The 23,653-nt window shown below is 41.4% G+C and overlaps 1 protein-coding gene across 5 annotated transcripts in view; it reads right to left on the bottom strand.

Annotated features, from left to right (window-relative positions):
* The window catches only part of GREB1L (GREB1 like retinoic acid receptor coactivator), a 208,358-nt gene extending 187,666 nt beyond the window's left edge, over positions 1-20,692 (bottom strand). For all 5 annotated transcript variants that reach the window (XM_030552886.1, XM_030552887.1, XM_030552889.1 and 2 more), the window contains exon 1: positions 20,570-20,692. The gene's annotated coding sequence lies outside the window, so the exon portion shown is untranslated. The remainder of the gene's footprint in view (positions 1-20,569) is intronic.
* Positions 20,693-23,653: the final 2,961 nt, after the last annotated feature.

Genomic DNA, 23,653 nt, shown 5'->3' with positions numbered 1-23,653 from the left:
CTAAAAGAGTAATTTAGCTTTTCTAAATTTGAAAAAGGATAAGGTTTTCAAATAAAATGTCTTTTTAAAGAAGTAAGATTTCAAATGAATTGTATACAATTGCACTAAAATGAATGCAGGGTGCATACATGATCAGATACTAAGCTGCACAGCTACTTGGTTAAATGATATTAACCAAATTCAACTACGAAGGTGGGAAGAGATTAGAAATCTAAGTGATTTAATCAGCTTGGGAGCAATAATTTGTGAATCATATTAGTTTCTCAATTTCCCCAGCTTCTTCAACTCCAGTTTACAGCATTCTTCTAGCTCTATGAGCCAATTAGCTCTGGAGCAAGGAACAAACAAGCTCTGCTAGCAAAACCCACAGAGCTTTTAGACTGCACCAGCCAAACAGCACCAGACTGATTTCTCCTTTCTTTCCTTACAAAAAACCAGGGAATTACATATAAAAATCTGTATCAATCCAGCATCAAGGCCACGAGTTAATAGAGCAATTGTGGAAGTTAAGATTTAGCACACAACCATAACACTGCTTCTCTGTGAATAAGTGTTATTTTACAGAATGTATCATGTTATCTTAGAAATACTTATATGTACAAGGTCACATTTTTAAAATTCATTAGAGAGACAGTATGTGATCATATCATTCAAATCTATAATAATTAATATAAGCAAAAATAAGACTGCAAGTTCAAAATTGAGCCTTTGCCTTTCTTGATTTCAATGTATAACATCTACCATCCAAGGTTCTCAAAGCACTTCACAAATATTCCTTAACTTATCTTCCGGGCAGGTAGTTAAGCATTATCTGCATTTCACAGAAGGGAAACAACACCACAGAAAGATTAAATGACTTCCCCAAGGTCAAACAGCAAGCCATTGGCAGACTTGAGATCAGAATTCAGTTACTGAAATACATCACCAGTTTCAGAGCCTTGCAGGTGCCAAAATTTGTACTAGTTTTTGAAATACAGTTTTCTTAACTCAGGTTGTGTCAACTATGACAATGCATGTTCTCAAGTTGCTACAGGTCCACGAGAAGCCAAACCAATAAAACGGTTTCTGTTCTAAGCATTTTCAAGTCTGTTTCCTCCATGCCCCAATTTTAAGCAGCTTCTAATTGCTGGTAGTAAGAATAATCGTGTTCCTGCTTGAAAAAAGTTGGTTTCCAAATAGCATCCATGGCTTTTATGCTGCTACAAAGTTCTGTCTTAATTTAAAAATAAAACAAACGTAGAGAAAATATTAGATCATAAATAAAAAGGCAATCTTTTTCCTATAGATATTAATACAAATGTAATGTTACTAACAAGCTCCAGGTAATTGTTTTAATTGTATAATAACAAGAAACGAATCTGACACACAACATTCAGATGCTGATCTGGATCCAAACTCCCCCAAAGTTCTTTTGGTTGGTAAGGGTAGGCACTTGAGATGTACTGCTCTGGTTCTCTCTCACCTATGAAAATAAAATATACCTAATTCCCATGTTAAGGGCCACAGTAAATCATAACTATAATAAGCAGCAGAAATTACTGAGAGCAGTTAAGTCATTACTCCAGTAATAAAAATTTCTTCCATTCAGATCATTAATAGTGGGGGCATAAATCAAAATGTGTTTTTCTTTATAAAAGTTGACTTCTTTATTAGGTATAGTAACTTTCATGGTGACACATCCCAAAATCCTTTGAGAATTAAAAAAAATGTAATTTCATAGTAATTACTGGTAATATACATTGCTGAAATTGTTAGCAAAACTGTATTTCCAATGTGAAATTCAAAGGTCTTCAAAATTAGCACTTTCCCTTTCTCAAATCAGTCAACTAAAATGTAGTTTAAGACAAATATTTGGATCCAGACCCTAAAACGTAGTACTGCAGATTTGAGAGACAAAGTAATTGAATCATGACATCTATTTCCACTACATCTCCTTTTTGTATTTTTTTAAACCTCCTTTCAAAAGGCATTATCTGAATTGCCCTAATCTGAAAACAGCAACAATAACTGTTGCAAATACTTGACAATGAAGATGTAAAGCCTCTAAAAACCTGTTACCTTAGTAACCACGAGAATGTAGATGAATAAGAATACACAGACTATCTGGACATCATTTCAGTTTCCTTGGGGTTTGGGTTGAAATACAGTCAGCTTCTATTAGCTTTTTGTTTTTCCCAGTAGGTCCTTGGACTTTGAAACAAAACCCTGAATGACAGCTATGAGCAATTCCAGCCTCACTCCTGATTAGCCATGCCAAACAAAATAGCTCTCTCCAGCATAAACTTCCCAGGCATTTACACCCAACGTGTCCTGAAATGAACATGATTTGAGTTCCTCCACCCTAAATTATTTCAATAAAATACAGTTTTTTTAAAGAAGAAGAAAACAAGGCCACACTCTGCTGGGATTTACAACAAGTTCACTTTTAACTCACTTGGGGGGACAACACTTACTCAGAAAAATTAGTCTCACCCTGGGAGGAGTTTATTTATAGGCTTTTCTATTATGCTAATTCAACTCACAATCATTCATGAATTCAGTCTAACACTCAGTGAAGTAGTAACTATTATCCCCATTTTACAGATGGGGAAACTGAAGCACAGATATGTTAAATGGCTCTTCCATGATCACAGAGGAAGTTTGTTGCAGACATGGAAACAGTACATAGATTATCCAATTCCTAATCCAGTGCCTTCACCACAAGACCATTTTCCTCTCTGCCAGTACCCAATAAATCAGGAAAGCAAGCATGGATGAGTGGGGAAGGAGCAGAAATAGCAGAAAACCTAGGAGAAAATGAGTGATAAACCCATCCATATTTGTTACACTAGAACCAGTTCCCAAAACAAAAAAGCTTGTTGAACTTTATGCATGTAAGTAAAAGTTGCTCCAGGCAAGTGTTTTTTAATTACTACTATACTGCAAAATAAGCACGCGCAGGGAACTGTCCATTTGAGAAAGTCAACTTAATAATTCACTTAGGCTCATAATTCTCGTCATATACATTTGCAAATTTCATATATGGATGTGTATGTGTGTGCGCACATTATATATATATATAAATAAAATACAAACAACACACACACACACCCCTATAGCCATCCAAAACAATTATCTTTCAGTCTAAACTAAATTTTCATCTAGAAAGACTATATTAAAAAATAATTAAAACTAAAGTAGCAGCAATTGTAAGGAAAAAAAATACCCTTTTACCAGAGACCTCTTCTGATGCCAGGCACAAGGTGACCCATTAATCTTACTGTATTATGGGCCTGGAAAAGCCCTGATGCTAAGGAGTCTGTAAATGGAGCAGCAAAGACAAGTGAGACATCAGCTTCACCTCTCTCTACAGTCACTTCATCATCATCTTCCAGATCATCTTTGGCCCAATTCTCTGCTTAGTTATACATTCCGCAGTCTTATACTTGTGCAAAGTGACTACAAAGTGGACATAAAATGCTACCAATCAACAGTTTCCACTCATTGGTGATACCATTTTACACTCACTTTGCACTCTCTAAGCCAGATTCTCCTCTTGCAGCAGCATAACCTTATTGATTTAAATAAAGTACCCCCTAATCTACAATATCAGGCCTGCTTTGAATAAGTGTCAATGTCCACACAAGGTGCAAGGCAAAAGAGAATCCAGCCTCTTTCTTATTAGAAGATATTTCACCAAATAAGCCCTGATCTTTGCAAATTCTGAGTGAGATCCCTAAGGGAAGCTCTCACCCATCTCCAAGTTAATTTTCTTATGTAATTAAACATGACAAAATTGAAATTGTGAATTTTCCATTCACAAACATATTATAGCTATAGACGAGGAAGTACTTTTAACATCGTTCAGAAGTATGCTCTTACAGTATGGCACTTGCAAATGTATAATAGGACATAATACTGGACACACAATGTCCAGCCATTTACAAAGTAAATCAAGACTATATGGAGGAAGGACATCTTGTATTGAAGACACTGGTTTGAGACTCAAGAGAGCTGGGTTGAATTTCCAGTTGAGCCATAGACTTTATGACCTTGAGCAAGTCATGTAAATGCTCTGTGCCTCAATTCTTGGTTTTTAAAAGAGGGCTAATACTACTTTCCTACATCATAGTGGTATTACCAGGATAAATCCATAAATTCTAGATAGGTACACAGACACTACAGTGAGAGGGACAACATAAGAACCTAGATAGATATGCATATGAATGTTAAATATCAATTTACAATCAAAAACAGAATAGTGTCCATATTTAAAGGATGATACCAGTCATTTGAATGTGTCAAGTTTACATAAGCTTCCATGCTGCATAATCTGAAACTAACAAAACACCCACACATATATAAAGATTTGCCTAGGTTTTAGCATTGCAATTCCTGCTTTGACAGAAGTTGTGTGAGCCATTTTAGCTATGCAGTTTTAAACATGTAAGGTCAATTGTTTTAAAAAGTTACAGTAATTCTAAAACAATCAAATGCTTCAATGTGATAAGATTGAATTAAAGAACTTTGAAATCACAAAAGGACTGATGTAACTTCCACTAAAGTCAACGGGAGTTCTGCCATTGATTTCAATTTGAACTGCATCAGGACCAAACTTGGAACAAAATAAAAAAAATTAAATTAAATTAAAAAAAAACACACACTGTGGGCCAAATCACCCCGACCATGGGAAACACTGGGAAGGAGAGAAAAGAAAGGAAAAATGCAGATTTCCCCCAGCCTTCATCCAATGAGCAAGGGTTCTGCCCAACCCCCAGAGATTTGCAAGAGGCCATGGCTATCTGCACTAGCCCTGGGGCCTTTTACCAACCCCTGACTCCTGGGCAGAGAGGCCCACTGGAATAGTCCATGAAGGGGAGTTTCAATGTGTTGGGGAGGCATGAAACAGTTACTGAAGCCTGAGTCTATAGTAATATTTTTGCAAAACCCCCACACGCTAAGACAGGTTGGAAAGAAGAAAAGGGGAACACATGTATTCCCTGGTCTTCCCCCTTGGTGCATTCCTGGAAGCACGAAGCTCCCCCTTTGGAGATCTTGGACTGGGTAAGAGACACAGGAAGAAGGAATGCGCGTGCACACACACACACCCCTCCCCGTACCTTTCCTTTATAACCAGAGTCCCCTTCAGGCACAGCACTGGGGAACAATCTGGCCCTTTGTGATTAAAAATAAAATATTTTTAAAATAACCCTATCAGAGTTCAAATCTACCCAAAATGACACCTTTAAACAAACAGTTGAGATAATCAAGAAGAGAAAGACTTTTTGATAACTCTAAACATGTGCATAGGAAAATGTTTCAACTATCATTAAGAACTTCTATTTATTTGAAAACATGGTGGAGGGAAACATACTAAATTCAATTAACTTATTATATCCCATTTTTGTATTGATCTTAGCCATTCCCCAAATTAAAAAAGAATCAGCAATTTGGCTAAATTTAAAAACAAAAAACAAGAGAGGCCAGTGATAGTGACCTCAAAAGAACAAAAAACATTTAGCGAGTCTATTTTGTGCTGCCACAAACCAGTGCAATGTCACCAACAGTACTCTTATCTGTAAAGGGTAATGATCAATTGTTTGACAGAAACAAAGGACAGCTCAACAGGATATCAACCAACACAGGACAGATGGTCACTGATTCAAGTTTCACCCCTCCCCACTCCAAAAATAGGCTTAAGAGGCATTTTCTGTTACCAAGCAACAGTCCAAAGGAAGGCATAAATCTTTTACTTCGTGTTGTTCCTCCTCCCACCTCCAATATACATAGTTTAATCTATTAGAATATATATGCACCAAAAAAAATGTAATGGATAAGTAGCAGGTTTTCTTTTGTTTTGTTGTTGTTATTTTAAACATGAGATCAAGCTGATGTGCATCCCCTAGCCAGTTTGCCTTTCAGGCAAGTATTTCCTATATTACTAGACAAGCATCCTACTACCAAAATACCTTACAAAATTCTTAAGTGATACACTAATACAATGTCAGTAAATGAACTACATTGTGGTCAACTACTGTTTTAATAAAATCCTAATAATTCTAATGGTCTCAGTCATCTCAGTCATTTTTACATATGGCTTGACATGACTGATCCCACACTTCTAGGACCCTCATTCATCTTTCCACTCCCCCCAAAAAGTCACCAAAAGATGATATTTGTTTATAAAGACTTGCTAAGAATTACATTAATCCACAACTCCGCACCAGCAATTTTGTCCTTACAATATAAAAAGTGTTTTTCTAAGATACATCAGCTATGCTTTGAATCCAGTAATCATCTGTTTTTACTGAACTCCAAAACTGAAAACTGGAAATAAGCATTTCTTATAAAGCCTTCACATTTACAACATATTCCATTTGGATGCATGGCAAATGGCTCCTATATGTCTGCAACCTACAATGATCCAAAATACAGATATTTTTCAAAGGGAAAGCAGAAACGAGTTTGAAAAATGCCACACTATCACTTCTCTGCTCAGCCTCAGGAAAAAAGATGAAGGGACCAACTGTGTTTGTGTGAGGAGAGACTGGAGGAGGAGTGTGGGGCGGGGAAGGGAGGCTGGGGTGTAAAAAAAACAATGGCTCTGAAATTCAGATTAGGATCAAGAAAGAACAAACCAGTTTGTTTGACCCCATATCATACAAACTTAATGAAAGGGCTAGCCACAAAAGAGATGTAGTTAAATTTAAGCATACAAAGAGTAATCTGCAATAAAAGATTTACAATTATGGCCCACACAAAAATTAAATGGAAAAATACCAGTTTGCCAACAACTGGGTAATCATCCTTTAAAAGTGTGGACTCCTGGATTACCATTGACACATACTTAGACTACTAAAACATATGGCCACATTAAAAAAAAAAGGCGGGGGGGGGGGGGAGAAAGGTTGAGACAGCATGTGGTCTGCAAATGCTTTATTTACTTGCTCATCAACTGCTGCTTGCCTTCCAAGCCATTTCTGAAGACCTGATGCTGGAAACAGTACATTAATTTTCAGAACGGATTTAATAAAATCACTTAAAAATGAGCTAGATACTTGTAGGGCAACAAATGTAGGTAAACAGAGTCATAGATATGTGCTTTTTTACAACAGCCCGCGAAGAGCCTTGGACATTAAAATCCATTTTACTGAGAAAGTATGTTGGTCAAGACATTGGATGGGCTCCACTCCTCAGCTACTGCAACAGGATCTCTCATAGAAACTAAAGACAGGCACAACAGATACATATTTAGGTCCCTTTAAAATTAATGAGAGTTTTGGATGCACAGGATCAAGCCCTGTAAGGCCAAATTCATTGTCCTGAATGGAACTGCATGGGTGTAAACTGACAGCAGGATTTGGGGGAGGGATAGCTCAGTGGTTTGAGCATTGGCCTGCTAAACCCAGAGTTGTGAGCTCAATCCTTGAGGAGGCCACTTAGGGATCTGGGGCAAAAAATCAGTACTTGATTCTGCTAGTGAAGGCAGGGGGCTGGACTCGATGACCTTTTGAGGTCCCTTCCAGTTCTAGGAGATAATAATAATAATTGGAGATATACCTATCCTTTGTCTCATTCAAAGTTCAGAAGCTTAAGAGTGCAGCACTGCAGCATCTGCACTAACCGAAGTCCAGGGTCCTGAAGGGAGGCTGGAAACAAGAACTCTGAAGCCCAGTGATAAAAATAATATCTACCTCATACTTAGCACTTCTCATGTGTGATTCTAAAATCACTTTACATAGGTCAGTATCATCATCCCCGTTTTACAGATTTGAGAATCTGTGACACCAGGAGATGAAGTGACTTGCCCATTGTCACAAAGGATGCTCGCAGCTACATCGGGAATACAACCCAGGTCTCCCAAGCTCCAGTCTGGTGCTATCGTTGCTAGGCCACACTGCCTACCCAAAGTGAATCAAATTGGCATGAATGTAGATCGATGAAGGACAGGACCAACACATTCCGTAACCTTGGTTTTATTTCTTTACAGTTTTTAATAATCTTGTAATTGAAGCCTATTTCTCTAATGACATTCCTCTCCCTTCATCGTGCAGACATTCATTATTCACACACAGAAGGACGTATACAATGGCTTTTTTAAATGTAAAAAGAGAATACTATACAAGTTAATACATGTTTGCACAATTTAACTACTAAGTTAAATTATAGGCATACTAACTTTGACAGTTTATTTTAACACCAATGTGATTCAATAGTTTGAAATGTATTCCTGAAACCTGATTCAGTCACCTGTGCATCTTTTCCCTTCATATCCTGTTATGCAAACTATAACATGAAATAATTAAATTTTAAGTTACAGTTTTATTTGTGCTTTTACTGTAGTTCTGAAACAGGGAAACAGTAAATGAAAAAAGTTAGCTATTCCTAGAATCTTTTCACTTTAGCATGTCAGAGCTATTTACTTCTATATACCTAGGACAAACAGAAAATGACTCGGTCCAAATGAAAATCCACTGTCTCGGAGCTAAAAGTCTCCAGATACATTTACATGTAAATGTATCACACACAAAGTAGTGGTAGTATCATAAAGCTGCACAATTTCCAAACTACATTTACTCCAAATCCCCATCTATGCTGGCACAGAAACAATGTTTCCAGTTTAAAAATTCCTGTTAACAAGGATTAAACAGTTTGCTCCCTCTGTCTAGATCATATATCACTATTTTAGAAACCTACGTCCCTTGATCTGGTCTAAGGATTTGGCATCATTTGACCTTCTACCCTAAATTAGGAAATTCTTCAGAGAAATAAAATGAAATCCTGAATTGATCCAAACTGATCCTAGCCAGATTCCCATCCTGATTGCCAAGTAGTATATCACCCTCCAACCAAGCTTAGAACAAAAGATTGTGAATTGGTTATGTCTCGTATGCTGGCCAGGTGAACTATGTTTAAATTATGTTACTTTAAACAATAGCTCCACTGAAAGTGTTTCAACTGCAGCAGAGAAGGAGTCTAAATGTCAGCCTAAAGTGCAAAATTCAAGACCCTGAAGAGTTCCAAGGCATTAAGCCATCAACAAAAGGTCAGGTTTAAAAAAGAGGGAAGGGGAGAAGAGGCAAAAAAGGGAGGAATTGTGCTCATTATTTAAATAATTCTATTAAGTAAAAATGCAAATGGTTACAAAAAAGTATAGAAGAGACTACTAAATGTCTTGTCTATATCTGAAATTCAGCTATAGGTAGCCAATAACCAATGTAGCATACTGGTGTAAACCCCAAGTATTGGCAAGGAAAGTCACATCCATTAAACCTCACTAGGACACAAACGTATTTTTTCCCAATATTCTCTAAAAAGGAGAGATCTGCCTGAGCTCTTTCCTAATCTGTTTGTTGTCAGCCTATTCCCAGAGAGGGCATTCTTTGTATTTCTCCATATTTCTCTCTTTCTCTGGCATTCATTATTATAATATCAGAACAGCAATATTAATTAATTAATTCTCATTCCCTGCAAGATGGAGAACAGAAGTACAGAGAGATGAAGTGATTTGCCTAAGGTCACACAGGCAGTCTGTGCCAGAGCTGGGAACAGAATCCAAGTTCCAATCAAGTGTCTTTACTGAAAGACTATCCTTCTCATGAGCAACATGACCACCTCACAGTTTAGGTGGCATAAAGGAGTAAGGAGCATCAGAGGTCAGAGGATTTTCATGAGCGCATCCTTGTGCCTGTCTGCTCCATGCACTGTCCCAGACCAGACTTTTCTTGTCCTTTTGGGATGGGGTTACTGCTGTAACAGCTCTTCTCGATGTAATATTAACATGGCAGGGAACTTCTTCCCAAAGCAGAGAGTTTCTCAGTGAACACGTCATCTAGTATGGCTGATTTCTGACTCCTCCTCCTCTGGCCACGTATGCCAGTTTTTCATGCAGACTCAACCACATGTTGTTCATGAAGAGGATTATTTACTCATTTTGAGCAGGGGGAATGGTATACCATATAAACTCCACCCCTCCTTTCACAACAGGAGATTAAAAATAATCCATCAACGTTTGCCCATTTCCCCACCAGGTGCACAGCATCCTATTACAGCACAAGCAACAGCTAGAGCTAAACTGCCACTCACACATCACATGAGCATACCATACAAGTATATACTGAAGATTATAACCAAGCACACACATACAATCGAGTCATTAGAAGTGTATACTGATGTATGCAGCCTAGGTTATATATAATACAAGAGGAAAGACTGCATAAACATTTTCTAATGCTTAGATTTGTACAAGTCATCTTTATCCAAGCAGTACTGCAAGCTGCCCATCAGAGTCCTTACAAGCAATTCTCTCATGTTACAATTTCCCTATACTTTTAATAAAACAAAGAAAAAAATCCCTTGACCTACTAAGAGACAGATGCCTATACTGAGTAACAAGGTAATCTTATTTCTGTATCTCATGTTCCTCCTTCCATTCCAGAGGTATACATCAGCCTCACTCGTTTGTCAAGTCCACCATTTAGATTGTTAGCTCTAGAGCACAGAACCATCTGTGTTTACTGTACAGTGCACAGTACACCTCTGGACACTTTAAATTATGAAATAAATTACTGCTGAGTTTATGTTCCAAAACATGGGATTTTTCTTTTTGTATCACTGGGAAGAGGACTGCAGCTTGACAACCTCCTGCCACTGAAGTCATTTAGCCACTGGAATAATTTACCAAGAAGTTAGGGTAGATTCTTCATCAATGGCAATTTTTAAATCAAGATGGGATGCGTGTCTAAAATACATGCTCCAAGGGTTATTCTGGGGGTGTCAAATGGCCTATGTTGTACAGGAGGTCAAACTAGATGACCATAATGGTGGCCATCAAACCTTTAATCTTTGTGCAGCAAAAGATCCCTTTTAGTTGGAGCAATATGCAGAAACAAAGGTGCAGCAGCCTCTAAGCCCTATACCACCAGCTCCCAAAACTGGTGACACAGCTGGAAGGGAACTTTAGGACCTTGATGGTATCACTCAGCGCTAGTCTCACAGCTGTACAGTAATTATATTTATGTAAAAACAAAAACCACACCTATTAAGTTACCAAACAACAACAAAACTTCCACTCCCCAAAATTAAGCTAATTACTTAGCTTAACCATCAATGCCCTCAGGAAAAGCCTCCAGGAAAAGGTGGATCTTATACCATATCCTAAAGGTCAACAGACTCCAGGTTCTATCAGACTAGCAGGAAAAATTCCAAAGTTGAAGACAGTCCATCAGAAATGCCCTACCACCAGGCCTTCAAATATACACAATGCTACAGGGAATGCTTTAGCCATCCTTGACTAACAAACATACAGGCAGAGAGAAGTCATCTCTTAAGAGGCCAAAACCAAATCCTATAGGTCTTTATAAAAATAAATAAATACCAACAGCCTGAATCACACTTAGAATTCATTAGGAAGCTGGTGGCACCCTTGGAGAACTGGTATATTACAGTTGGGGATTTAGAGTGAAGCTCAGCACAGGGCCTCACTAATTTTTGGGGCCCCTCCTTGGGACTCAGCCAAGAAAAAGAACAAGAAAGAAAAGAAAAAAAGAAAAAGACTCTTATCTCCACCCCCCCTTCCCCATTTTTCATTCTTTTTTTCTTCATCCTCCTCCTATAAGTAATAGGAAGCAAACGAAAATAAAGTGAGGTACCTTGATAGTTTTTGTAGTCTAACTTATTTTTCCACAGACCAATTGAAAATCGCTGAGGGTCTCGGCAGACCACTTAATGATCTTCCCAAATATTGCTTGTACCATTAGCTAACTATTGTAAAGCATTTTGGATAAGAACACTTTGTAAAAAAAAAAAATGCAAAAAACATTGGGGTGCAGGGTCTGGCCAGGACTTAGGGTGCAGTAGGGGGCTCAGGGCTGTGGGTGCAGGGTCTGGGAGGATGTGAGGGTGCAGGAGCAGGCTGGGGGTTGGGGTGCAGGGTCTGACCAGAAGTTAAGGTGCAGGAGGGGGCTCAGGGCTGGGGCAAGGCTGTGGAGCGCTTACCTGGGGTAGTTCCCATTTTGTGCGAGGGGTGCAGGTAGGGATGTGGGGGGAGGTACAAGAGTCAGGGTGGACAGGGGGCTGGAGGTGTGCGGGCTGCAGGACTCAGGGTTGAGGTTGCAGAGTCTGGGAGGGAATTAGGATGCAGGAAGGGACTCAGGGTTGGGGCAGGAGGTTGGGGTTTGGACAGCTCCCATTTGGTGTGAGGGATGCATGTGGGAATATGGCGGGGTGCAGAAGCTCCCATTTGGTGTTCAGGATGAGGGCGTGTGAGGGGGGTACAGAAGTCAGGGCAGGGAGCTGGGGATGTGGGCTGAGATCGTAGGGGTGCTCCCAGCCCCCTGCCCCACCCGAGCCACCTACCCTGAGAGGCCTCGCCTTTGCTCCACCCTGCCCCGTTTCCATCCTCTTCCCCAAGACCCTGCTCCTGCCTCTTCTCCACATCCTCCCTCTCCCTCCTGGAGTGACCTGAGCATGATGAAGAACTGTTTGGTGGTGGGGGAAGCGCTGGGAGGGGCAGGAACACGGCACACTTGGGGGAGGAGGCAGGAAAGAGGTGGGGGAGGGGTGGCTTGGCTGCTGGTGGGTGTGGAGTCTGCAGCAGGAGCCCCAGGAGCCGGCAGGACCAAGCCTTTGCCCCCCCAGTTGCCCAGTTCTGGGGTCCCCTGTCATTGGGGGACCCCATGCCTGGGCACTCTGTGTTTTACTGTAAATCCGCCTCTGATGTAACACGTTCAAAAGGTATACAAGGTTCAAAAGGTGCCAACTTTGGAGAACTGGTGTAATAAGTTTCAGGTGACTAGTACTGCCAAGGAACCATACAGCTGAATTCTGAGCAAAAAGACACAGAAAGGACTAACAAAATGTTCCACTACAACTTATATAGTTAAACTAATTTAAAATAGCCACCCATATAAGTAACTTTTTAATAACTTTTACGCTATTCATTCTAGCTAAAGCCTAATCTTTAAGAGCAAGGAGATCTATGATCAGCCTTTGTTATTAAAAAGTAAAAAACATCCTCTCAATGCATTTCACACCACAGTTACATTCAAGAATTAAATTTCACTTCACATCAAAGGGCCCTGATCATATATACTACTCACACAATTGTTCTGTAAGAAAATCACTGAAGGTGAAGCACATGCTACAGTTGGGAGTGGAATTTGAGTGTCTTTATTCAACATCCTTACAGAGCTAAAGTCACTGCAGGCTTGTTCACTGACTCACTATGACAGATATTTAATATGCTCTTGTGTAACAGTATCTTAAGTCTACCCACCCTGTTTTGCTGTTGATTTTATATCTGCTTCCAAAAACCCTTATGGCTCACATGGAGAACATTAAATGAAGGCTTTTGTCACATCATATAACAGGGACTCAGAAAAACACCTGAAAATCCTAGCACTGTTGATTTTATTTTCACAATATATTGAGCTTAAAATCTTTATCTTTCACAACAGTAGCAATTTACAATATTAGTTGATAATATATTTTTAAAAAATCCACTTACCTTATGATCCAGCATGTCCCAAAAAGAGTTTCATGGAAGCCAGGACATCACAGCTTTACAATAAAACAGGAACCAGCTGCCGTGACTCCAGGAGATACCCAAAACAACAGCTACATTTTAGAATCACTTATATAATGTACTGTCTTCCTTTTCACTATTGACATACCATGTAAAAATGGTTCATTCTTGCAGATCTTAAAAAATTACAAATTTATTTGGACCAGCAGTTCCTTAAAGCTGAGTAATAGAAGCTTCAAGTTCTTTGAAAAAAAAGAAGAGTCATTGTAGCGGGAGCTAAAACTAGAAGAGTCGGTTTTTACTGACACTAGAAGTACGAAGAACATAATGCCTTCATTAATTTGATGATGGTACATTTTATGCAAAAAAGTCACATTTTATACACACACACACACACCTAACATTAAATGTGCTAAAAATAAAATAAAGTTCTCAATTAAGATTTTACAGCTTCCTAGCCAAGCAACATTCCTTTCTGCATGATTAAGTCTTAATATAATGGTTTCCTGAATCAATAAAAAGATATGTTGTAACCACTCCTCCTTCATATATTTTCAAGCCATTATGATTATCTAGTCTCACCTCTTGCATAACAGGCCACAGAAACTTGTCCAGAAATTTCTGCATCAACCCCATAACTTCTATTTAAATTATGGTATATATTTTAGAAAGGCATCCAGTCTTAAAGACTTCAAGATGATGGAGCATTCCACACATCCCTAGATACACTGTTCCAGTGGTTAACTACTGCTACTGTTAAAAAAAATTGTCCTGTATTTCTAATCCAAATTTGTTTAGCTGCAAACACTGGACCTCATTATGCTTTTTTTTTTCCTGCTACACTGAGGAACCATCTACTATCAGAAATCTCTTCCCCATTTAGGTACTTGTAGACTATGACTAAGACACTTTAGTGTTCTCTTGGATAAATAGGTTGAGCTTCTGAAGTCTCTCACAGGAAGGCACATTTCCCAGACTTCAAATCATTTTTGCAGCTCTTTCTTAACCTTCTCCAATTTCTCAACATCTTTTTTAAGTGTGGACATCACAACTAGACATAGTATTCCAGTAATGGTTCCACTAATGCCAAATTCAGAGGTAATACCACCCCATAATCCTAACTTGATATTTCGCAGTTTATGCATTCAATGATCGCACTAAACAGAACAGAATGGCAGATAACTACAGCATCATTCTGGGCATTACCTTCAGATCTTTTCAGTGTTGCTGCACTCTAGAATACTGTCACCCATTTTGTAAGTGTAACCTGCATACTTTAATCTAACATGTATGACCTTACATTTGCCCATATTAAAATGCATGTTGTTCAAATGAATCCACCTTAACAAGCCATCCAAATTGTTCTGTATAACTGACGTGTTCACCACATTTTTGACACCTCATCAAGTTGTATCATCTGCAGATTTTATGGATAATGATTTTATATTTTCTTCAATTATAAAAATATTGAATAGCATTGGGTCAAGAACACCAGAACCACCACCACAGAACGAATCTCCATTTAGAGTCAGTTTTTGCAATCAGTTAACCAGTTTTTAACCCACTTAATATGGGCGACACTGACTGTATTAAGCTATGAACACATCCTTTTTCTAATCACATTTTGTTCACTGAAATCTACTGTATTTATATTTTATTATGGCACCAAAAATAACCCCAAAATTTTCCCACGTGGAAAATCTATATGAACTTCTTACAAAATTAGCATTAAATTATTTGTTTTTATTCCATCAGTATCTCTCATTACTTTACAATCCTGTTCAGCATTCTGAACACACTCCAAACTCCACTGAAGTCAAGAGGAGTGTGGGGTGTGCAAAAATGTACATTAGGGGCCTGAACTTGCATGCAAAAATACAGTATTAACTATTACTGTTTTTCTCCCTCAAAAAAGCTGTTTTTAACATAAAGGTTATTCTAGACACTGTTTTTGCATTGTTATTCATACCAGAGGCATTCTTTTCAGAACATTGTAAAAGAAAGGTCTGAGAAGACAAGATTTTTCAAAACCTGCACTGCACAAATACAATTGTTTCATTTTACTGAGACAGTGAAAATTTGTTGTCATTTTACATTTGTTAATGTAACATGACTATTCAAACAAATTTAGAATATAACTGTTTTCATTGCTTGTTAATATCTAATAAGGTGAAGTTCACAGCACTAATCCCACAAAGGATATCCTTGTCAACACGTTAAGGCCTACTCCTGTCCCTCCATTTGTTAGCTCTACTTCACAAACCATTCTATAAACAACTGAGAACATCTCTTCTAAATTCAACCACCTATTATGTAAGATATGGTGCAAGAGTATGCAAAATTGTAAATCCTGAAGGGGCCATATCTAAAGTCAACCACCTAATACACGAGAGAGATGATGGTGCAAAAGTAGGCAAAAATTGCTTAAAGTCTTGAAGGAGCTATATAGTCTAAGGTGTAAAACCAAAGCTCTGATATACTTTCTCATTAAAGATTTCATGACACTTTTCACAAGAGTAAGGATGTGATTTCCTGGCATCTTGCCCCAGTTCCAGGTTTTGTCAATTACCTATCCAAATGCCCCCTGTTGTTTCAATTAGACATGGTGGTATTCTTCACTTTACATCTTGAATTACTGTGGACTGCTGCTAAGCCTGGTTAACAGCTGCCACATTTCACCCAGAGTTGGCTGCATTTCAGTGGTTAGTGAAACAATTAGAAACAGAACATACACATAGAACATAAAAGCACTTTAGGATCTTTTTGAATGAAATATGCTACACAAAAGAAAGGCACACTACTCAAACTTAAATTTTTATTTTAATCCAGGTTAGATAACAATTGTACCATATTAAAGTGTCCTGAAAATATGTAATGAAATTTTGGGCAAAGACCCTAGATTGTCTTGTTTATTCCACTACTAATTGGGGAACTGTTTCCTACAGTTTATCCCTGAGTACAATTCCAGTCTAGTTTTAGATGCTTCAGCAACTGTGTGTTCACAGTATTACAGCTGTCTCAACAAGAACTCTCCTCCACACACACAACCACATTTAGCCTAAAAAAAATATTTTGCTCACTGTTCTCCTATAACTCCTAGACATAGCTGTTTGAATTATGTTAAACAATTCCTCCCCTTCCTTGTGTTTACAAAGTGCAGCAACCCAGTTCCACTCAACTTTCAAGGACCATATTTATGGTCTTAAGAAAACTTTAAACTAGCCCTGATTTCGAGTGTGTTTTGAATTTATGCAAACATTTCACATAGCTATACTATCATCCCTTTGTTCCATGGTATAATGCCTCTGTACAGGATAATAAAAAATATCACATTTTTAACCATATTATAATACAAGCTCAACATTAAACTTGTCCATTATCTCCCAGCTCTCTCAGTAGTCCCTCTTGTAACACAGTATACACATTCTGCACTTGCAATTTACGCCAGGGCTAGACTCACAAAGGAATCTAGACATGGTTACCCTGAACATTGATATGCCTAACTTTCAGGAGCCTAGAAAAATCAATGGGATGCACAAAGCCTGTCCTAAGCACCTAGCCTCCCTATATAATGAATGGGGAGAGACAGATGCCTCAAAATGGGATTCACAAAAGCCAGCACCCTAGGCAGCTCCTCACCAAACCAAGCCAATGGGCGGTGCCAAACTGAGGGGCTTGTGCTAAACCCTGCCCCTCCCCCTGCCTCTGAGCTAGGTACCTAAATCAAAGTTGCAAAGACGCACCTTCTTCTGCTTGGGATTCTTATCTGCAAACCCTGTCTTGGCACTGAGCACCTACACAGTTTTGGTATGAAGCCAGGAGCAAAAGAGGAAACCACCTCCCTTATAACTTTTAGCCCAGTGGTTAGAGTAGTCACCTGGAGGATGTATGAGACCTCCAGTTCAAGTCCACCTTCAAGCGGAAGGGATCTGCCACCTCTCAGGTGAGTGCCCTAATTACTGAGATATTGTCATGTGGGGTTCCCTCAGTTTCTCCTATTGAAGCTGTTCCATGGTGGGTAAATAATTAAGGAAAGTCATTGGAGCCAGGGGACTAGATCCTGGATCTCCCACCTCCCAAGTGACTGATCTAACCACCAAGCTATATAGTCATTCTTATGCTTGCTTGCTAGCTCGCTCACTCTGGCATAATGATTCTTTCACTGTTTATTCACAATGTGACACCTTCAAACACACCAGAACATCCCATATCCCAGTTACAGTACTCACCTGAGAGGTGACAAATCCCTTCCCCCTCTTATGTAGGGCTCAGCTGTCTCCCATGAGTACCCTAACCACTGGACTAAAAGCAGTGAGAGCGCTACTCCTCCATTTTGCATGAGACCACCTATAAAGACCCAATCCAGTGGGCAAGCTCAGAGCAAACCTACTGGACAGGGCCCCGCAGGCAAGTCAAACAGAAAAACCCTTACTATTCCCCCTTATGTGCATCAGTCTGGGGCTTAGGTGTCCAGATGTCCAGCAAGGACTGAAACACATGCTCAGAGGCAAAACTTTACTGCAAAAACTGAGGTGCCAGGTGAGTTTACATGCCTACAAAGCTGGGAAACAGTGATATGGAGGTATTATAGATCTCAGTGAGACCTGATTCTGGGATTTAGACACATAAAAAGGCAGCTAGGCATCTAAATCTTTTTGCAAATCTAGTCCTATTGCCTTATTGCCTACTCCCAATATTTCTGGTTGGCTGTAATATTGTAATAACCTGGGGTGACAAATGTGCAGACACATGCAAAATATTTTATACTAATTTATTTTATTAAATAATTCAAAAATACATGGTTTACAAGCACTGTGAAACTTTAAGGCTATACTGCATATTTGTTAACCTATCTGAACAGGTATTTGTACTTTCAGGTATGAAACCAAACCCTGCTCACAGTTAAGCATGCACTTAATTATACTCATGAGAGTAGTCTATAGTTTCTGTAGGACTACTTATATAAGTAAAGTTATGCATATGTTTAGGTTCCAAGCCTGAAAGCATTAGATGATTTTTCTAATCTTATCTCCTAAAAGGCTGGAATATACAGAGATTTCTTCTTCCCTTGCAAACAAAACAAAACCAAAACACACCAATTCCATAGCTTTTTGTTTTGTTTTTAAGAGAACATGACTAGCAATTTCATTTGGATAAGAATTTATTAATGTCTTTGAGAAAATAAAGTCTCTATACCCCACTAATTCCATCATGGGGAAGTAACATTGAATTAATGTTCACATAATAGGCTCGGCAATCAATATAAGGCCTTCATGTTTATTTACAGGTCAAATACCAAACAGAAGTAAAATAAAGCACAATATACTGTATACTTAGGCCTTTCAGAAGAAAAACTGCTGGAATCGTTCTGCCAGTCCTTCAACCTGGTAGGACTTTGTGAAGGGCCACCCAAACTCTCTCTTATCAGGTCAAGTGCAAGAAAATATTGTCAACAAGAGCTAATACCTATTGAGTCTAATAGCTCTAAATAATCATTCTAAAAAAAATCCTTTGTGACTTCCACTAATCTCGAATTATGAAAGATTGTTCTTTTCTTTAAGATCTTTTTATTTATAATTTTAAATAGTTTTAATTATATTTATTTGAACTGTCATTGTGTGGAAAAAAATATTTCCCTAAAAACATTTATTTCATGAGGAAGCCACCACAGTCACTAATTCTGGGAAACCAAAAGGCATGTTTTGATCTCACACTTTCAAGGTATTTGCCAAAGTCAGTAAACATTTATGGTCCTGATCCTACAAACACATATGTGCTGAACTTTGAGTATGTGACATAATGTGCTTAAAGTGCAGCATATGCATTAGTGTTTGCTGGTTTGGTGCCATTGAGCTGAGACGATTGGTCTACCCTCCAAAATACTTCAGGGTTCAAACACTTCTTCATAAAATTAAAGCAAATATGATGGGTTAAAATGTTGTTTTTTCAGATTTCAAAATAATAAAAAAATTATTTATAAAAAGGGTGGAAGCTTCAGATTACTCAGATGCTTTTTGAAAACTGCATCCCAATTCACTTCAAAACCAGTTTCCCAAACTTGTTTTACACTAAGAAAGTAGTCAGGCAAGTGAGAGAATGTGACAATAAAGGAGATCATTAAAAAGAAAGCCAGCTTGTACTTCAAAGTGACAAGAGGTACCTTGTAGTTTAGCAGACATACTATGATCAAAAGCATTTGCCTTTTTTTATCATGTGGAACTTCTTAAAGTAAGCATCGCTAGACAATTCATGCAAATAAAGACTAAAGCCAAAAAATTAATCAACAACAGAATTAGTAAAATACTAGGCAGCCATCCTCCCTTTATTTATACATCCCTTGCCTCGTGTCTCTGAGTAAAACTACGGTCACCTCCAACTGTCAACACATCAGTGCAGTTCACGCACACAGCAAATAATCCCAAAATCATACGGCAAAAGAGGAAAGTCCAAGTGCGCCTTCATTGTCAACATGAGCAAAATGCGGGCTCGGACGTTTCGGGAAACGTTCATCAACAAACCCCACCCCGGGACCTGATCCACCCCGTCTTCCTGACGCTAGTTTATTAATCGAGCTATACCGGCATCTCGCTAACAGCAACGCAACTGAGCCGCCTATTGGCGAGCCTTTGGCCTAGTAACTTTTGGGGAGGGAGAAGCCACAGAAGAACCAACCACCTGCACCCCCCCGAATCCCTCCCACGCCCAGCGGCGCCTCCGCGCCACCTTCCCTCCCGAGGAGTTTCCACGCGCGCAGCGGACCGAGCCCCGTGGGGCTTGTCCCCTGCGCGCAGAGCGGTAACAAAGGGCCGGAGCCCAGAAGGCGGATGCGCAGCCAGGGTAAATAGGCGTTATGCTGACACAGCTCAATTAACTCCGAGCCGCCCCCTGCCGCTGCAGCCCGCTCCGCGCTCCCGGGGTGACTGACACAGCGAGCGAGCGAGCGAGCAGCGGACCCCGCTCCCTGCCTCAGCTCCGCTACCTTTGTGTCCTCCCCAGCGGGGCTAGGAGAGGCTCAGGCGAGCCAGGGACCCCGAGCCGCAGGGCCCGGCCGGGGCCGCCCCTTACCGTGCGGGGCGGAGAGGAGGGTCCAGCGCGCTCCGAGCCCCCCGACGCCCCTTTTTCCCCGCACGCTGAGAGGCTGCGCCGCGAATCCCGCCAGCGCTACCGCCGCTGGTTTCTCCCGCTGGGTCTCGGGCGCTCCGGCTGGAGGAGGGGAGGGGAGGAGACGGAGGCGGACCCCGCAGGTGCCGCCCCTCGTGCTCTGACAGCAGGGGAACCGATTCAGCTGGGGGGGCAGGAAAGCTGGGGCGGGGGGGGCGCGAGAAAGGTGGAGCTGGGGAGGTGAGCGAGAGAAAGGTGGAGCTCGGGGGTGAGCGGGGGCGGAGCGAGAGAAAGGTGGAGCTGGGGTGTGGTCGGAGCTGGGGGGGGGTCCTGGGGGGGGTGCAAGAGAAAGGTGGAACTGGGGTGTGGTCGGAGCTGGGAGGGGGGCGAGAAAGGTGGAGCTGGGGTTGGTCAAGGCCTGCCTGGGAAGGGTGGGGTGAGAGGTTGAGCTGGGGTAGGGTGGCCATATGTCCGGTTTTGGACCAGAACACCCAGTCCCAAAGGACTCCTGACAGCTCCAATCAGCACCACTGACCGGGCCATTGAACGTCCAGTTTGGGGCACCACAGCAGGGCTGGCAGACTCCCTGCTAGTGCCATGGGTCAGGAAGCAGCCAGCATGTCCAGCTCCTAGCCTTAGGGGCTGCCAGGAAGGAAGGAGGGAGGGAGGCGGGGGGTCCTACTGCCCTGCCCGCAGGTGCAGCTGCTGTTGGCTGGGTCAGGGCAGGGGATGAATTAGCAATCGCTCAGCAGGGTCCCATGGTGCATGCTTCTCCCATTGCTACCCGGCTCTCTTCTCCTTGTGTGGCTGGGCTCAAGCTGCAGCATGTGCCCTGCTGTGAACCACGCGGTCTTTCGCCCCATTGATGGCACCCAGGAGTTGGAGGTATGTGTAGCCCCGTCTCCAAGTGCTGGGAATGGGGGCTGCACCCCCATCTCCCTCCCTGCACCCCTGTCCCCCTCCCAACCCACCCACTCCCATCCCCCATCACTGTATCCTTCCCTATCCTTACTCCCCTGCATCCCCATCATTGCATCCCTCCTCCATCCTGTCCCATCCTGATCCCCACACCTACCCATCCCATCCCTGTAGCCTTTACAGTTCTCTCCCACCCATTCTCTCCACCTCCCAGAACCAGCATCTCCATGGCCCTCACCCTCTACACCCCTGCACCCATTTACCTCCATACACTGCTGCACTCCCATATAGCACTATCCACCCTAGTTCCCACACTTCCTCATGCACTTGTAGCCCTCTGCCGTGCCCTGCATCTCCATCCACCCCACATACCCCCCCACACCTCCTCCTCTCTCCTTCACTGCCTCCTCTCACCCCTACCTTGCTCTCATCCTTGGCCTCTTTCCCTCCCCATCCACTCTCCTTCCCCCCACCACCTTTTCCCCTCCAGCCCACCCTCCTCCCTTCCCAGCTGGGTGGTTTAGGCAGCCCCTGGAAAAGTGTATGGAAAAAGTGTCTCTGTGTAGGCAAGTGTGTGCATGCATGCATCGTATGTGTGTAAGAAACTGTGTGTCTTTGTGTAGGGAGGTGTGTGTATTGCTGCATGTATGTATACCAGTGTGAATAAAATTTGCAGCCAAACTTTGACTTTCATTCCTTTTGCTGGCTTGCGCACAAAAAAATGGATGACATAAAATGTGTATTCATTTCATAACAAGTTTTTAAAAGGGAAAGGAACTCTAAAAGAAATGTATTATTTCTTAAAAGGTGGCTGTTGTTGACTAATAATTGCAGAAGAGCCAGTGTATCATCTCCCCACCTTTGTCTAGCTACATTATAAACTCGTTGCAGACTCTCTCTTTTTATGTATGTGTCCAGCACCTACCACCCTGGAGCTCTGATCTTAGTTGGGGTCTCTAGGCACTAAACAACAATTGTAATATTAAGTAATGTGGAAGTATATGTGTTAGTGCATGCTAGATGTGTACACATGAATACACGTGCGTATCTGTATGTAGGTGTGGGAGTCAGTTTCTACAGATGGATTTTTATAGCTGTCTGGACAGGTGTGCATTTCTGTGGTTGTGCTCTGTGGATTTGGATATGAGCTTCGGGAGTGGGCCTTTAATGAACCCATTGCAGCTGTGATAATGTGTGGTCCTAATTCCACACATAAAATCACAATAACTTTAGTGAACAAAAAACATGGAGCTGGTTACAAAAAACAGGAAGAGGGGCGGGAAAGAATCATGAAAACCTTTGTGAAATTTCATTTTTTTAAATTACCCTTTTGATTATTTTGCTGCCAGCTCTAGCATCCTGTAACAAATAAAAGCTGTTTGGGCCTTGCAGTGAAAATGAGCACATGAGAGAGGGTGGGAGAGAGCAAGGGATGGGGGTGGGATGGAGTGAGGGGGTGGGGCCTCAGGCAGAGGCAGGCCTTGGGGAAGGGGTGGGGCAGTGGGCAGCACAAGAGTGTTCGGTTTTATGAAACGAGAAAATTGGCAACCCTAAGTTGGGGTTGGTGAGGGCCTGTGGGCATGGGCAGGGTGAGAAGTGGAGCTGGGGTTGGTCGAGACGTGTTGGGGGGAGGGAAGAAAGTTGGAGTTGGGATTGGTCTGGGGGTGGTGGTGGTGGTGAGAGGTGGAGCTGGGGTTGGTCAGGGATTGTCTATGGAGGACAGGTGAGAGGTGGAGCTTGGGTTGGTCAGAGCCTGTCAGGTGGGAGGGAGAAAGGTGAGAGGTGAAGCTGGGGGTGGTCAAGCCAGCAGAAGAAATTCAGACATCTACATGCAGATTGTGAAGTGGATGCTAAGCCTGGGGCACAACGGTGCTGGGTTAAAGAACATTAGCAGGCATATCAGAAGGCAAGGGAAGACAACAAAGCTGAGGCCACCCCACAGACCTGCCACTAATTAATAGCATGCCATACTTGGTGAGGACCCTGCCAGCCCCACAAATCTAACTGTGGACACTTTGCATAAGCCAGGTACAGGGAGCCCTGCAGTATGCAGCCAGGAGAGGTGGACAGGATGCCAAAGAAGATGCAAACCATGCCTGTCAGGTGAGCACAGCAGATAAAAGGGACCGG

The sequence above is a fragment of the Gopherus evgoodei genome, chromosome 2, assembly GCF_007399415.2.
Source record: "Gopherus evgoodei ecotype Sinaloan lineage chromosome 2, rGopEvg1_v1.p, whole genome shotgun sequence".
In the NCBI taxonomy this organism is placed as follows: Eukaryota; Metazoa; Chordata; order Testudines; family Testudinidae; genus Gopherus; species Gopherus evgoodei.
Note: the sequence above shows the minus strand (reverse complement) of the source record. Positions and strands in the feature narration are given on the sequence as shown.